This window comes from Pelodiscus sinensis, chromosome 27 (assembly GCF_052426305.1).
Source record: "Pelodiscus sinensis isolate ZL-2025 chromosome 27, ASM5242630v1, whole genome shotgun sequence".
Lineage (NCBI taxonomy): Eukaryota > Metazoa > Chordata > Testudines > Trionychidae > Pelodiscus > Pelodiscus sinensis.
Genome location: NC_143078.1, coordinates 7,736,522 through 7,751,559, shown reverse-complemented (window position 1 = coordinate 7,751,559; position 15,038 = coordinate 7,736,522).

Sequence of the window (15,038 nt, the reverse complement as noted above, 5' to 3'; positions counted from 1 at the left end):
TGCAAGCCCTTCAGGTGTGGAATTGCAGTTCTGTGTGTGAAGAGCTGGCAGAATTGGGTCCCATTTGTAACATTGCCTTTTTGAATTCTCTTAAGATTGGCTACCTGAATCTAAGTGCAGGATGAGAGGTTACATTCCTTCCCCTAAGAGGAGCCAGCGGCCAGGGAATACAGCTCCGGCCTCCTGCCCTGGGAGCAGTACCACCCTCCTCCCTGCGGGCAACCAGTGAGCCCCCCTCCTAGGCCCCTGCCCTTACCCCCGTCCTGAGTCCTGTGCCCCAAGCCCATTGGAGCCTACCGTGGGTCTGGTCCAGGTGCGCTGCAGGCAGGGGCACTGCAGGCTGGCTGAAGCAGCCCCTGTCCTCAGCAGCGGGGGGCACTCTAGTCCCCCCGCCCATTTCCCCTTTAATTGGCTAACTGGTTAAACATTCCTTTTTACCGGTTAACCAATTACATGGGATTTTACATCCCTAAATCCTGCAAACACCATGAGGTGTAGGCCAATATTTTCAAAGGGTGTGAGTGATTTTGGGAGCCCAACTTGAGAGACCTCGAAAGCGGTCTGATTTGCTAAAAGCACTGAGCTCTGAAAACCAGGCTCCTGTATGTTCTTCAAATGGGGCACACTCAGAAAAAAGCCCCCAAAATCACTAGTCACTTCTAGAAAATGTGACTACAATGTATGCTGCTGATCCCTGCATGCTTAACTTTATCCAAGTGAGCCACCCCACTGCGTGTGCGCAATTGTTTGCAGGATGGGAGCTTTAGAATGTATGCTTCTTGGTGAAGCAACATTGGGCTGGGTTCTGCTTACAGTTACACTGTTGTACAGATGGAGTAACTCTGTGCTGTGCAGTGGAGCTGGTCCAGAGTTATATACGTGAATGTGTGATCCGTGAACTTACACTCTGGCCTCTTTTATCAGTTATCTGATTTCCCCTTTCACAATGCCCATCTCTTTCCAAGGCAGGATTGTGCTCTGTGCTTTTCTCACTCATTTCACTTGTCTCAACTTGGCATTGCTGCAAATAATATCATTCCCCCTCCAAGCCCATCTTCCTCTCAGCAAATTCAAACCCCAATTTAAATGTAAGCGTGTCAACTGATATAGTTTGTTGATCAGACTGGCTGCTCTGGAGAGTGGGAGGTGTTACATTGTCTGGCCTGGATGAAATAATGAGTACAAGAACAGTGACTCCTGACAGCTGTTTTGAATCCTACCCAAATTGGAATTGAAGAATGTCCTATCCCTGATACCTTCTCAGCCTGTCCTCAGCCCACGCAGAATCAGGCAATGAAGAACGCGGAAGGAAAACAGCAGAACATGCCATTCACATATTTACATCAGTAACTGTCAGAATAGTTGTTTTTAAGCTGGAGACATGTTGCAGTCACTTTAAAACTAAACAGAATAGCTGTGTCCTTCCTGGAGGAGCTCTGGGTTGCTGTGTCATTGATACCAAAAAAAGAACAGACCCCCCAAATGCCCCAAGTTTTGCAGGTTGGGTTGGAAGAGAGACCCCCGATCCAAACCCATGTGTAGGTGGTTCTGGGATGAATCTCAGGCAGAAAGGGCCTATTTGTGCAATTTGCAAGGTGACAAGAAATCTCTGGGTACATCTACTCAGCACCGTTATTTCGGAATAACGGATGTTATTTCGCAATAACAAAAGTGCGTGTCTACACACAAGCAGTTATTTGGAACTTAATGTCAACATTCTATTTTGACATAGACTCAACAGCCGCAGCTGCTCCTTTCAAGAACAGATGGCAAGACCTGAGCTGGGTGCATGACCGAGTCAGAAAGACAGGCTGTCCACAAGACAGGATGTGAAGGTCACCATGGAGAGCAGGGGAGTTTAAAATGGCTGCTGCAGGCAGGGCTGTTTCAGCCAGTACTTCAAAGCTGGCAGCTGTAAGGAGCCCTCATGAACCCTTCACCCCGCCCCCAATCATCTCTGAGGGTACGTCTATGCTGCAACACTATTTCGAAATAACTAGCGCTATTCTGAAATAACTTATTCCGCATCTACACAGTAGACAACTATTTCAAAATAGTGTCAAAATACTGTCAAGCCAGAGGACTTCTTACGCCAACTCCTGTAACCCTCATTTTACGAGGAGTAAGGGAAGTCGGGGGAAGAGTGCTCTATTTCAAAATAAATGCTGTGTAGATGTCCCCAATTTCGAAATGAGCTTTTTCAACTTAAGCTACGCAATTAGCATAGCTCCAATTGCGTAGATTATTTCGCGTTTAGCTCTGCTGTGTAGACATTCCCTCGCTGATCATCTGAGGTTTACACCATATGGGACCACACTCCTGCCCAAGCAGTTGCAATATTTTGGTGCTGTTGAACCCTAACCTCATTCAGGCGCCTTGAACACCAAGCCCCAGACAAATCCTGATCCCAGCCCCATCTATGACAAGTCAGTTGTGTTTCTTGTTTCCACCTTACTCTTCAAAGGCAATTTCTCCACAGCGCTGTGGTAGCTTCCTGTGTTGACTCTTTGCTTCTGTATGTGAACATAAGAACAGCCGTATTGGGTCAGACCAAAGGTCCATATAGGCCAGTATCCTGTCTGCCGACAGTGGCCAGCACCAGGTGCCCCAGAGAGGATGGACCGAAGACAATGATCAAATAATTTGTCTCCTGACATCCTTCTCCAGCCTCTGACAAACAGAGGCCAGGGACACCAATTCTATCCCCTGGCTAATAGCCTTTTATGGACCTAACCTCCATGAAATTATCTAGCTTCTCTTTAAACTCTATTATAGTCCTAGCCTTCACAGCCTCCTCTGGCAAGGAGTTCCACAGGTTGACTACACGCTGTGTGAAGAAAAACTTTCTTTTATTAGTTTTAAATAATGTGTCTGCAGAATGTTCTACCTTTCCAGCTGTCAGAGCTGTTTCAGCTTTCCATTGATTTGGATAGGATTTTGATCAGGCTACCTGTGCACTGTACAGCAGAGCATGCCTTAAGGCTCACCTTTTGGAGGTCACCTCCAACCTCTTCTCCCATGATCAAAGTTTCCAGTTCAATTTACTCAGCCTTTAAAGACCTGCCTTTTTAGGTGACTGGTTTTTGCTGGACCCATGTCTATAGAGAGAAGCAGCATGAATTACCAGATGGTGCAATGACTGGCATGCAGGAGACTCGTGTTTTAGTCCTGGCTCTGCCGGTGGCCTGCTGAGTGACCTTGGGCAAGTCACGTTATTCTGTGCCTCAGTTTCCCCATCTGTAAAATAGGGATGAAGATACTGACCTGGAATCTAGATATTTTTTATACCTTGAAATGAGTGACAGTTGGCAGGATCCTCATTTGTCTTGGTGCAAGTCCTGCTACTCTCTTTTTAGTTCTGCTAACATTTCCCCAAGCTGCTGAAACACTAGTAGGGAACATGGGATTACAGAACTGTGTTTTGTTCTCTCTTGAGGGGAAAAAACCCACAGAAGGGTTCCTTGAAAACCACTCTGGGGCTTATTTCTTCCTTTTGGGGAGTGATCCAACTTCGATCAGTCAAACCTTGAGCCCCCATATAGATTGCACCAATCACAGCACGTCCCAATAGTCTATAGGCAGCTATTGAAGCGCTCAAGGGCATATGAATTCCGGTTTTGTCTACACTTCTAAAATTAAAGTGCCGCTGCAGCAGCGCTTTAAACAGAAAATGTGGCCACAGCAGGGCTACGTCTACATTGCAGCACTATTTCAGGATACCGGAGTATCTCGAAATAGCTATACTGCATCTTCACAGCAAGCCCGTTATTTTGGGCTCGCTATTCTGACGTCCCTGTAAACCTCATTCCACAAGGGGCTCATCTACACTGGCCCCTTTTCCGGAAGGGGCATGTTAATTTCAACTATCGTAGTAGGGAAATCCGCTGGGGATTTAAATATCCCCCGCGGCATTTAAATAAAAATGTCCGCCGCTTTTTTCCGGCTTTTAGAAAAGCCGGAAAAGAGCGTCTACACTGGCCCCGATCCTCCGGAAAAAGCGCCCTTTTCCGGAGGCTCTTATTCCTACTTTGAAGCGGCGGACATTTTTATTTAAATGCCGCGGGGGATATTTAAATCCCCCGCGGATTTCCCTACTACGATAGTTGAAATTAACATGCCCCTTCCGGAAAAGGGGCCAGTGTAGACTTTGAAGTAGGAATAAGAGCCTCCGGAAAAGGGCGCTTTTTCCGGAGGATCGGGGCCAGTGTAGACGCTCTTTTCCGGCTTTTCTAAAAGCCGGAAAAAAGCGGCGGACATTTTTATTTAAATGCCGCGGGGGATATTTAAATCCCCCGCGGATTTCCCTACTACGATAGTTGAAATTAACATGCCCCTTCCGGAAAAGGGGCCAGTGTAGACGTAGCCAAGGAGTAAAGGGCGTTTCGGAACAGCAGCTTATTTCAAAATTTGGCACTGCGTAGACACTTTATTTTGTTTTCATATGGGTCAGGCTAATAAGGAGCAACTGATTGATTTTGACTGTAATCTTAATGACCCCATTCACACTCTTTTAAAAAGTTATTTTGGTCTTTTCTTTGCATTCCCCTTCCCCCATGTGTAAATGCCATGTTTGTACTCCTTTTGCTCTGTGATGTTTGCCATAGCCTGTTTGTGTTGATTCATCAATCTCACTAAATAACAAAGAAGTATCAGCAATGTGGAAAATGAAATTCATCTACTGCAAAGGGATATTATAAAGTCTCTTTATTATTACAGCAGTTAACAAACCTGCTTTCCTAGTCATGCTTTTACAGTTAGAAGAAGAAAGTGCTTACTTCAGGTGCATAGGTTCCAGAGACATACAAAAGAACAGAAACAAAGCCAGTTTGCTGCTTCCAAAAAATGGTACTAGTCAGGAAAGAAACTTAATCAGCAGGAGACAGGTCAATAGGAAGATATTTCAGTGCAAGATACAGTCATGAGATGCATCTATAATTGATAATATAGTCTTGTAAACTAGATATGTTACAACAGAAGTCACTGGGCTCCGTGTATTTACAGCCCTAGGATGCCTGTTAAGTGTTTGAAGAAAATCACTGTGGTCACATCACACGAAAGAGCTTTACTGATCTGATTCCAGAGTGGTTTTCTTAGCCCAGCTGCCAATGCTGGAGGGAGAGAGCTGAATCCTTCTGCTATATTGATTTACACCAGCTAAGGATCTGGCCCTGTGTTTCTATGGTATCAATGCTTTAAGGTGTCCTCAGTGCTTCCTGCAAGATACAGAGTGTGCCTTCAATTCTCATTGAAGACAGTGGGAGCAGCCCCTTGCAGAAGATATACAGCCTTTTACAGGGTCAGGCAGTCTGTGCAGGATGTCTCTTTCAGCACTGTTGCCCCACCAGTGTTTCCCCACCATAAGGCTTGTGTGATCTGTATGAAGGGTGTACAAGGTAGGGGATCCAAAAATACTATACAAAGTATATACATATAATTTTAATCCAGCCATACCAAGTATGTAGAAAAATACCACCAAGACCTCAGTCCTGCAATGTGATATATGTGGGTGGATTTCCATACCAGGACTATTGTACCACTGAAGTCAGTGGGGCTCTGCATTAGGGATGCGAAGGACTAGTCGACTAGTCGATAAGCAAATGCTTGTCGGATAGTCAACAGGATAGTCAACTAGTTGCTCTCTGCCCTTGCTGCCTCTATCAGATAGAGGCAGCGGGGGAGAAGGGGGGAGAGAAGAAGGGGATACTTCAAAGCGGCAGCGCCACACGGAGCCCAGGGTCAGCTGATCAGCTTTGCCGATTTGAATGTTGCGGGGAGCCCAGTGTCAGGGTCCTCGTGGCATTTCAAAGTGGCAGCACTGCATGGAGTCTGGGATCAGTGGGGGACTCCCCAGCTGACCCCAGGCTTCTACGCTTTTGCCTTTGAAGTGTAGCAACAGCCCAAGGGCTTTTGCTACACTTCAAAGGCGGAGGCGCCCTATCGGCTAATCGAATAGTAGATGCAAAAATGCATTGACTATTCAATTAGTCAATTACCCGATACTTAACATCCTTACTCTGCATGAGTGAAATTCTGCCCCCTTAAATTACATTGCTTTGCACGTCTTGGACCTAAATAATCCCTGTGGATGTGACTCATTCAAACCCTCAAGGAAACAGATCCTGTATCACCACTATATTTATTTCCCTTTGCATGTTGAATTTGGCTGTAAGATTGTTTAAGTCACTGTCACTCATTAAAATACAACCTGATAATTAATCATACAAATTTGTTTCACAGTTCTGTGGAAAAAGCCTCCAGCTTCAAATATGAACAAAACCCTAGAAAACAAAGTCAGTGTTTGGGGGCATTTTAATATGATTGCATTCTCACAGGCATTGATTTAATTTCCAAACACTGCCGATTTATTTATGGGCCAGGGATTAAGCAAGCAGCTTGAGAAAGGAGAAAGCAAAACATGTCATGTACCAAAAATACTCATCTCCAAACATCTATAAAATCCATACTCTAAAGCATGTGTTCTAAAAATTATTACAAATATTTTTCTTAGGAAATATAATAGCAAGTGAATAATCTATCCTGCATGTGTATATGCTCTCCTATTAGCAAGTTTCACATTTTTTTTCTTCTTAAATTTACAGTACTTTACAAGAAGTTTGCATGGCTTTTTTAAAGACACTCCTTTACCATGCAGAAATACAGGAGACTGACCTGGGTCTTCTGTCTTTCCAAAGTAGAGAAAAGTCATTTATCAGCATCTTGAAAAACAGACTAAAAATAGCTGGTTTCTATGGCTACTGAGGCTGGGAGACTCCTGAGGAACATGTCTGGTTAGGTTCCTTTATGATGGAATCCAGACAGAGAGAGACAAAAGGACAATAGGGAGACACTTAATTCATTGCAAAGTCAGTCCTGTACCTTTAAATGTGTGGGGTAACTGTACATTTCACTAGAGAACATTAGGGGTGAATGAGACCCATTGTTTTTATAGGATCCAATCCATCAAAGGTCTTCAGCACATATTTAAATTTATGCATACACATTGCTGGGTGAGTCAGGGCCTTCGTGTTGCATCTTCCGTGACTTGCTTCGTTCTGCTTTTTGTTACATATCTTTTCCTTAGAGATGGGTCTGAGACCCCTCGAGCAGCCCCAAACTTGGGGGAAGTTTCGGGGTGTTTGGATCCAAGGGGTTGGTTGAGGCTCTTCTGTATTACACAAATTGTTTGGAAACATTTGAACACACGGACAGACTCTCTGCATTTACATCAGCATACATGAGAGAGAAATGTGACCCTACATATAAATCTATACATATAATAAACATCATAATGAGGATTGTTCAATTATCAGTGGTTTAAATCCGTGAGTATATTACCCAGGTGACCAAAGTGGCAGTGCAAATTATATATAGATACATTCATTAAATATACATTGTATAACTGTCTTTTTACCGTTAAAGAAGAGATCCTGAAGTTCTTCTTCAAGCAAAATTCCTGTTTAGCTCAACAGACAGGACAGCAAGATATGGGCCAGGAAGGCTAATCTGCTGATGAGTGGGGGCAGAGGGGAAAATTTTCTAAAGTGGCCAGTGATTTTGCATACCCATCTGGAGACATCTTAGGGTGCATCTACATTCTTATTTCAAATCTATTTTGAAATTTGGTGCATCTACACAGCAACAGATTTTGAAATAACGTGCTATTTTGAGACATCCCTTAACTCTTGTGGAATGAGGGTTATCAGGATGCCAAAATAGTGTGCCTGTTATTTCAAAAAATATTTCGAAATAATGAGCGGCTTGTGTAGACACAAGGTAGCTATTTTGGGATACCTCAGGTATCCCGAAACAGCCATGCTGTGTAGACATACCTGTAGAGAAGCCTGATTCTCAAAAGATGCTGAGCTTTCATCTTCTGGAACTCAGTACTCATAAAGGTGACTCAAGTTGGGGACCCAAAACCACTCGTTGCTTTTGAAATAGTCAATCAAAGAACTCCTTGGGGCACCATGTCAGTTACAGAGAGATGGAGGATATTAGATAAGACAACTGTGTGCAGATATCTGATTTGTTCCCACCCAGCTAGCTACAGACGTTCTGTGTATAATCATAGAATCATAGAACTGGAAGGAATTTCGAGAGGTCATCGAGTCCAGTCCCCTACATTCTTGGCAGGACCAAGCACCATTTAGATCATGGGTTCCCAACCTGGGGGGCGTGCCCCCCTGGGGGGGGCGTGAAGAAATTCCAGGGGGGCGCAAGGCAACCCAGCCCTCCCCCCCCATCAAGTTTTGCTGCCTCGGTCAGTTCAGTCAGTTCGTTTTTTGGTGTTGTTTTGCTCAACAAGTTTTGCTGTTTGGGGAGGGGGGCTTGAGGGTTTTCCAAAAATCAAAAAGGGGGCGTGATGCCGAAAAGTTTGGGAACCACTGATCTAGATCATCCCTGACAGGTGTTTATCTAACCCGCTTTAAAAAATATCCAATGATGGAGATTCCACAACCTCCATAGGCAATCCATTCTACTGCTTAACACAGCCTGACAGGAAGCTTTTCCTAATGCGCAACACTAAACCTCCTTTGCTGCAATTTAAGCCAATTGCTTCTTGTCCTATCATCAGAGGTTTAGGGGAATCATTTCTCCCTCTCATCCTTGTAACAATCTTCTAGGTACTCAAAAGCTGTTATCATGTCCCCTCTCCATCTCCTCTTTTCCCCACAAAATCATAATCATAAAGAACAAGATAACTGGGGTCACTAACTCAACACAGGCAAGTAAAGTGTGTTTTAAGAAACATAATCCTGCCATATCACTCTAGAAGTGCAACAAAGAAAAGGGCACTTTTGGTTGGATAATCTTAAAAAGAGCTTGGATATACACCGGAATGCAAAAATCATTTTGGCTATCGTAAGCAGAGCTCTGATACTTTTCCAATCCAATTAAATGCCCAAAAGCTTGTGTTTGCAAAGTGTTTGGTTGGAATGAAGACTTAAATCCCATTGTGGAGTTTAAAAAAGAGAGGTTCCAACTTGATATATTATAGACTAGATAAGCTATGTCCCTTGTCTTTTTGCACATCTTCAGTAAGACCCTCAAGAGTATGTTACATGATAAGAGTTCAAGCGGCAGCTTTTTTCTTGGCTTCACTCCTATGATTTGTGCATGTTCTGTACCCTTCCAATTCACTGCACAAACATTTTCTTCATCTTAAATCAGTGCAGTAAAAATTCCCTTGGCAAGACCACCTCTGTCAAGAGAGCATCTGCTGATAAAAAAATAACTTGGGATAAAGTGCCCCCCCCCAATTTTTTGCTCCCCTACCCAGTTATTGTCATGCAAATAAACATCTGGAGACTCTTTGCCTCCAAAGTAGGCCAATATTTACAAAGAAGATAGACACACTGCCTCTCCTGGAAGTTAGCCCAAGGCAACGCTCTGGTTATTTTGATCATTAATGCTTTTTCCCCCTGCACTACACCATCAGCACTACTACAGATACTGTCAAGAGCAAGCAATGCTGGTTTTCCTTTTAATTCCAAGACATTTTGGGGCAGATCCTTGGCTCTAGTGAGTTTGTATCATGGGAGCTATGCTGATTGATACAAGTGGAGCATCTGGCCCTTTCACTTAGAAGGCATTTTGCCAACTGCCCAGGAAGGTTTGGATGGGGGAAGAGGGCTGCATATTTGATTTCCTGAAATCCCATGAGCACCACCGCCTTGCTAAATTTGTAGCTCCCCACTGGGTCATCTGAAAATCTCTTCATGGGCCAGGGCTGCAGACAACCAGTGGGGTGTCCAGCAACAGTGTTTCACACATCAGTGCTTGCTGCATGGCAGAGATGAGCAGATTTGCCTGTTTCAGATATATTCTTCCATTCTCATTTAGAGGAACTTGGATGGTTTCCTTCACTGTAATAGGATTAAAGAGGGATTATTTTCGGTGGGAACAAATGCATCTTTCAGGAGCATAACGTTCATTTTCCTGAGGAACAATGATGGTCTCTGTCACAGAACTTTTCTCTTTGAAACTCTTCCGGGGAGTTACATTACCATTAATACCACTGTTAGTATGGGGAGAATTATACAGAGACTTCTGCGTGGACGGGAGTGACATTACAGTACCTGTGTCATAAATAACCTTACATTTCTACAGCACCCTTTTCACATAAAGTATTCAAAAGAGCATCACAAGGACAACTGGGAGTCAGGACCAATGTTCCCTCTAATTTTTCCATCCATGAGCAGAATAAATTTTGTTTTGTGCACCAAGACATGTGCAGATATGCCCCATCAACAGAAGCAGATGCTACTGGCTGCGGGTGCTCTGCTAATCAGCTGGGCAGCACTTGAATCTTTCCTGGGTGGCCACCCAAGTGCAGAGCTTACAGGGAACATTGGTCAGAACGCCAAGGTTATTTTCATGCCTCTGCCACTGACTTCCTGGTTGGCTTTGGGCAGGTCACTTCGCTGCTCTGAGACTCAGTTTTCCCCTCAGTGTCATGGAGGTAATGATGCTTGCCTTCCTTTGTAAAATGCTTTGAGATTTGTATCTGAATAGATCTATATTAGTTTATTATCACTGTTAATTAGCATTATTATCAAGATTCACATTGCTATAGCACTACTGAAATGCAGTCACCTTTGAGATGGAATGGTGGAAGCCAGATGGGCAAGCAGCATAAAGCATGTTATTCAAGAGTGGGAAGAAATGAAAATTATGGGCACTGGAGCAAAATGTTTCTTATATGTACTCATAAAAAATGCAAGTATAGAGGTGAGAAAGAGAGGGAGAGATCACTTGTGCTTTGACAGTTTTCATAGTTTTCACAGTTCTGAAAGAGTCCAGTGTCCTTATAAAATGCTACCACTGGGGGAAAAAAAAATCCAACTTTTGCCCACTTCAAACTTGTCATGTGGAAGTTACTTGGCAGCACCTACTCTCAGCCTGGACAATTAGCAAAGAACAAACTGCTTGGAAGGTCAGTCTGTTGACAGGTTTGTTACAGAAAAGCACCATGCTGGAGTCTAGTGGGATATGACGTGTGGATGAAGGAACCTTCAGCCATAAACCTAGAGGTCAAGTCATTACGACAGGAGAATCAAAAAGCGCCATGAGCCATTTATGTGTACCACAGGGGTCAATCCAGGAGCAAATAATTTTGCTCAGAGCTACTGTGAGAAACATATTATTACTCTGGAAGGGAGCTATCTATCCATATACATGGAAAGTTCTCCTTAAAAATAGCTACAGTTTGAGTTTTTAAACATTCATATTGTATGTGCATAATGTATTGCATTTTCAAATATAAATCTCTCTCTCTCTTTATATATATATATATATATATATATATACACATACACACACACACACATTAGTAGATTCATCAGTGCCTAGCTAGGAAGCTCTTTGCAGGAGACTAGAGAAATTTAGATGCAAGAGAAACTGAGCAGCCATACGGTAGGCTATAATATACAGTCAATAGATTACCATTTTGCCCTGGAAAGACACTTCCCCCCTCCTTCCAGACCTGTGTATGAAGCAACCGCAATAGAGTGAAAAGCTGTGAAGCACCCATACCAGTTTTTACATAAGACCCATTTTGGGAGTATTTAACTGGTACTGTATAAACCTGGATACAATTACAAAGCTGTGAACTCTTTACCAAGTCTGAGTGTATCTATTTATTTTGGAACCTCAAAGATTAAGCCATGATGACTCCCTAATCAAAGGCTCATGCCAGCCCAGTCTCCGCAGCGGTATCCTCCATGAAACGATTCACCTCCCAGAAAACAATTTAAAAGTAACTGCACTGGAGAAAATATTGCTATTCTAGATTTCTAGATTAATATTAATATTTTCTAGGCTAATATTCTAAATTTTCTAGAATGTTAATATTCTAATATTGCTAAAAAGGAAACAGCCTGTGATCATCTACACATATCCTGCCTCTGGAAAGCTCTCAGAGACTTGGGCCAACTTCAGCTGGAACAAATTCCTGCCGCCAGAATAGCTGCTCTAGCTTATAGCTGGGATGAACGGGATCTGTACCCACACAGACACTGGCCCTCAACAGGGATTGAATTTGTTGTGCCCATCAGCACCAAATGTACAGGTCTCTGCCATATGCTCTACATAAGGGCTGTGTCTAGACTGGCCAATTTTTCCAGAAAATCAGCCACTTTTCCGGAAAAACTTGCCAGCTGTCTACACTGGCTGCTTGAATTTCCGCAAAAGCACTGACGTTCTACTGTAAGAAATCAGTGCTTCTTGCGGAAATACTATGCTGCTCCCATTTGGGCAAAAGTCCCTTTTGCGCAAAAGTTTTGCGCAAAAGGGCCAGTGTAGATAGCTGAGATTTGTTTTCCGCAAAAAAGCCCCGATCGCGAAAATGGCGATCCGGGCTTTTTTGCGGAAAAGTGCATCTAGATTGGCACGGATGCTTTTCCGCAAAAAGTGCTTTTGCAGAAAAGTGTCCGTGCCAATCTAGACACTCTTTTCCGAAAATGCTTTTAACGGAAAACTTTTACATTAAAAGCATTTCCAGAAAATCATGCCAGTCTAGATGTAGCCAAGCTGAAGGCCAATAAAGACAGCCTCTGGGTCCCATGGAGAGCTATTACTGCTTAATGTGTTACAGAATCAGCTGAGTATAAAGTGACGAGCTTGACGAAAATGAATGGTGAGAAGTCAAACCAACTCCCTCCCTATTTTGCTCAGTGCAGAGCTTCCCAGCTGTCTCCTACTTTTGGATATGCATGTTGGGCTCCTGATAACATCTGTGGGAACTGCAACAGGTCTATCCTAACCCAGAATAAGGCTGGAGTTAGTTTGCTTTAAAAATCATGTTTGTTTCCTACCGTTGCTGCCAACTTGCACGATAGGGTGCTCATTGGTGAACTAACACATTTGTTAGTCTTTAAAGTGCCCCAGGATTCCTTGTTGTTTCTGCTGACATAGACTAGCATGCAGTGGCAGCCTGTCAATACAGGTGAACTAGGCGGTCGCCTAGGGTGCCAAGATAAACAGCCGTTGAGGGCTTTGGAGGCGACGGCGCCAATCGTGCTCCGATCGTGCGTTTCACCTAGGGCGCCAATTGCCGGCTAGTTCGGACTCCGTGCCGCGCGGCTACACGTGGCACGGACTAGCTAGTTCGGATTAGGCTTCTAATCCAAACTAGCTGAAGCCTAATCTGAACTAGCTAGTCCGTGCCACGTGTAGCCGCGCGGCACGGAGTCCGAACTAGCCGGCATTTAAAAATGGCACCGGCCGGCTTCATGCAAATGAAGCCCGGGAAATTCAAATCCCGGGCTTCATTTGCAAGTGCGGATGACTACATTACCCCCGCTAGTTCGAACTAGCAGGGTAGTGTAGACATACCCCCAATGCTTTCAGTGATGGGTCCTTTCCCTATGCTTGATCCTTCAGGTGCATGAACCAGACAGCACCTTGTATAAGTATTTTCTTCATGCTCCATGGGGGAAATATATTCTCAGCAGATGAACTTTTTAGCGTGATTCACTGAGCAAGATCAGGTTCAGTTTGACTCTTCCCTATGGTCTGCTACCAGCTGTTTCCTCTCTTTGAATGTCCTTTGGCCACATGTTTGAAGTGACTCGACCATCTCCTAGAGCAACCCTGCTACTGGCACTCAATAAAGATTATTTAAAGCTGCTTAGTTTGTTGCTCTTCTTATACCCTAGGAGATGATCTCATGTGTCTCTTTTTATTGGTCATCCTTATTGGACAGAGGTTTCACGCTTTGGATAAACAATAAAATAATGGCCACATTGGTTTTGGTAGCTGGCCAAGGTAGCAAATCTTCCCAAAAGGAGAGCTTGTCACCAGCATACACAGCTCTGTTTGTCAAGCGTAAATCCGGTCTCGCAGCAGCAGTCTGAGCACTGGAAAGGTCAGTGAGTTTTATAAGCGAGGGAAAGGATTTGTTTTCTGAGTTAGATCAGTTTATTTTTCTCTGGGGCCAGATGCTCAGTTGGTGTAAATCTGCATAGCTCCACTGAAAGTCAATGAGTCTTTTCTGATTTACACCAGCCACAGATTTGTCCCTTAAAGATTTACCCATCTGCCTTTCCTAGAAAGGAGCAGCAAACAACATTCCTCAGAGATGCTACTGGGCAACATTTTGCATCAGAGTTACAGCACTAAACATCTCTGGCCCCACTGCCATATGGCACTCTGTGACCCAAATCTCCATGTTTGGTCTTTAAATAGAAATGGTGGGTTTGCCCCAGTTACTATTTGTTTTTTACTATTAATAACATTGTCCCCAGAATGAAGGCTTATTGATGGTCTCATGAAATGTCAGTCAGTTGGCCCTCATCCCCAAACCCCATCCATCAGATCTAGTGCATCACCTTCTCCCACAATCCGCCCTCTGCCCCGACCCATGCTGAGGGCTGGGTTCCAGTCCATGTGGAGATGCGGCCTTAGGAGATGTATCCAGAACTGGTGCAATGGGTCTGTTGGGGGAGTTAGAGGAGCAAGTGAACGGAAGTTTTCTGTTACACAGGAGGAGGAATTTACCCCAGCCAGGGGCATATTAAAGGGGAGACACCCCAATTCCCTAGAGGGCCAGGTGGTCCCTCAGTACAAAGCAATTTCTATTCCACACCATTTAACTCTAAGCAAAGAACTTCTGGTATTTTCATTCAGAGATGATTGGGGGCAGGATGAGGAGTTCCTGAGGGCTCCCTACAGCTGCCAGCTTTGAAGTACTGGGGTATGTCTAGACTACATGCCTCTGCCGACAGAGGCATGTAAATTAGACATACCGACATAGTCAATGAAGCGAGGATTTAAATATCCCCTGCTTCATTAGAATAAAAATGGCTGTTGCGTTGTGCCGGCTCAGCTGTTTGTCGGCACGAACCGGCAGTCAAGACGGGGATCAGCTGACAAGGAAAGCCTTTGCTGACTGATCCCTTTTGCCTCGTGAAACGAGGTTTACAGGATCGATCGGCAAAAGCTTTCCTTGTCGACCGATCCCCGTCTTGACTGCCGCTTTGTGCTGACAAACAGCTGACCCTGCACAACGCGGCAGCTATTTTTATTCTAATGAAGCA